The sequence below is a fragment of the Rhagoletis pomonella genome, unplaced genomic scaffold (assembly GCF_013731165.1).
Source record: "Rhagoletis pomonella isolate Grant_MI unplaced genomic scaffold, Rhpom_1.0 Rhpom_scaffold_00001, whole genome shotgun sequence".
Lineage (NCBI taxonomy): Eukaryota > Metazoa > Arthropoda > Insecta > Diptera > Tephritidae > Rhagoletis > Rhagoletis pomonella.
In genome coordinates this window covers 70,855,314-70,858,493 of record NW_023458555.1, presented here as the reverse complement: position 1 = coordinate 70,858,493, position 3,180 = coordinate 70,855,314, and positions in this window count along the sequence as shown.

The following is a 3,180-nucleotide window of genomic DNA, read 5'->3' as shown; positions in this document are numbered from 1 at the left end:
AGACTGGCATCTGACACAAAGAGGTGAGCTTCATTACGTTCATCTGATATTGCATTAAGGGCGCTGAGACTGTCTGAGCAAATAAGGGTTTTCTTTTTTAGTTGTGCAGCAAGTGATATTGCTTTCTTGATCGCTGTTAGTTCGGCGCAAAAAATACCTGTGTGCATTGGTAACAGAGCTTGATGGATAACTGCAAATTGATTGCCTGCTGTTTGCGACACTATAGCGTATGAGGGTGTGCTAAAATTTACCGATCCGTCTGTGAAAAGGAGAAGTTGGGGGTCTGTCTCGTTGGTGATTTCCAACAATCCTTGTATGTATGCTTGTTGACAAGTTGATTTCTTTTTGGTTGTGTTAAGTGATGTGTCTACTGTGATAAGATTAGTTATGTTTTCCTTGCTCAGTGGCGGTTTGCTTGGAATAGGTATATGTGTGTCATGTAACATCATGATTATTCTTTTTAAACTGCTCGTTTTGTGGGCGGGTGCCCTCCTACGTTCTGTTGTGTCGATGAGGTTCCATACCATGTTGTGAAGGGGATGTTTGTTATCCGTGATGGACTTAGCCGCTAGTTTGGATGAACTTTTGAACCGTAAATTTTCAAAATCTCGAATTCGCGCTTCTATTTTTAGAGCAGGTATGGGAGTTGCTTTCAGTAAGCCGGTGGCTGTTCTGTAGCAATTGTAGATTTCGGTGTTGAGGGCTTTGATGTTTCTTTTGGATGTCCAGCCGTAGAGCGTTATACAGTGTTGTAGTACGCCTTCGGTGAGTGTGCGACAGATGGCAATGGCAGTTTCTATGTGCGGACCTTTTCTTTTAGAACAAATGACTTTGAGCATGTTGTTGACTTTTTTCAGTTTGTCTTTCAGCACGTTAACGTGGTTGTTCCATAACATGTTTTTAGAGAAATGTACACCAAGTATGCGCATATTATTTTTTCAAAGGAATTGTTCGTTCCCGAATGTGTACCGAGTTAGCACCGCAATTGTTTTTACGGCATACATGGAGGGCCGTTGCTACTTCTATGGGGACTGCGGCTCCGGTTGAGTTAGCCCATTTGTTTATTGTTTCATCTAGGTTTTGTAGACATTGCGTGACTGTTTCGTGCGTTCCGGAAGCTGCTGCGAAAATATTGTCTGCGTATACACCCATGTAGGAAATCCCTTCGACGTCTTTTATCTTTTTTATTAGAGAATTGGCATAGAACGTGTAGAGTACTACTGAAAGCGGGGATCCCTGTGGGACGCCGTTTTCTAACTTTTTTACCTTCGAAAGGAATCCGTCAACTCTGACTGTAATCCTTCTGAACGATAAGAAGGATAAAGAGAGTTTGAGGATATTCGTCGGAATACCTCACTTGTGCATTTCTTTAATTACTTCAGTTGCTATTACTCTATCATACGCCTTTGCCAGGTCTTCAGACAGAACGACGGTGTGTTCTCCACTTGAACGTTTCAACTGATTTTCGAGAGTGTGAATAAGGGTGTGTACTCCATGTTTGGGGAAAAATGCGTGTTGTTCGGCTTCTAGTTTGTTACCGAAGTCGGTCCATATTCTGTTGGCTAAGATTTTGTCGAATATTTTTTGCCAACGTGGGTAGTAGCGAGATAGGACGGTACCCCTCAACCGAATTGGGACTTTTCCCAGGTTTCGGCACAGGTGTAAGAATTGCGTGCTTCCATTCATGTGGGTAGATTGCTGTTTCGATAATTCGATTGAAAAGTCTGCATATTCGAGACTTAAGTGCTGTAGACGCATTTTTTACCATTGTGTATGTTATTTTGTCATGGCTGGGGGAGCTGCCCTTAGTTGTTTTAAGGCTTGCCTCCAGTTCTCCGAGTGTTATTTTATGGCACGTTTGCGTAGAAGGACAGATGCGTGGTAAAGCATCTATGTTAAAAGAGCATTTGTTGCTGACTATAGTTGTGTCAAACGCGTCGTTTGCGCTTGATGCGCTCCAATGCGCCCCTAGGGCTTCAGCTATTTGCTCTGGATGCTTAAGAACGGAGTTGTTAGTAAGTATTTGTGGAAAGTTGGAAAAACGTTGACATTTGATTTTTTTTAATTTTTTGCCAAAGATGTTTTGTGTCGAGTGTTGGATTGAGTGAGTTTAGGAACTTATTCCACGTCTCTTGTTTGGCTTGCTTGCATGCTCTACGTACTACTGCACTAGCCTTGCGAAACTCTAAGCTGTTATTGGTTGTTTGGGAGTTTTTCAAGTTTTTCCAAGCAATGTTTTTTACCTTGATTAAATTCGCAATTCGCGAGTTGAACCAAACTGGGTTATTTCGATTGTGAGTAGAGTAAGTAGTAGGCATGGCTTCGTTTGCAGCTTTTCTCAACGCTTTTTTTATCTGTGCCGCTTCTCTGTTGACATTGCTTGACTCAGAAAACATTTGTGAGTAGATGTTAGTTTTATTTTCAAACAGTGGCCACTTGGCTTTGTTAGTGTTGAACATAGGGATAATTCTGCTGACCTTGTTTTGTGTGTTATTGAAAATAAGTATCGGGAAGTGGTCGCTGGAGCCTGATGGTGGAAGGCATAACCAGTTCAGGACCGAGGCTATCCCTCCGCAAGCAAATGAGACGTCTACGTTCGTTAATGAGTTCCTTGTATTGTGCAGTGTTGGGGAACCGTCATTTAGTACCACTAGCTGTTTTTCGTTAGAGAAGTCTTCCCACATTTTTCCATTTTGCGTTGTTTTCTTTGATCCCCACAGGGTATTATGTGCATTTAAGTCGCCGCCCAAAATGTGGTATCCATCATGGTAGGAATGTATGTCGTCTAAATGCTGAGTAGTTAAGAAAAGGTCAGTTTCGCGATAAATATTAGTTACGTGCAGGTCTTTCAATGCGTGTATAGTGATTGATTGGAAAAGTAAGTTGTTGGTTGATACTTTATGGTTGGATGTGTTTATATTTTGTTTTATGAGGATTGCAATTCCCGCTTTAGAATAGGAGTAGTCTTTGTTGAAGTGGTATGCTTTGTAGTGTGGCAGGTGTAGCAAGTGTTTGTTTTTTTCGATTAAGTGGGTTTCTTGTAAAAGAATAACATCTGGGTTGTGTTTGGATACAAGTAATTCTAAACCGAATTTATTATTTAAGAACCCTTGTATGTTCCATTGTAATATTGTAATGTTGATACCAAGATCCATAGGTTAGTTATTGTAATTTAAAAAA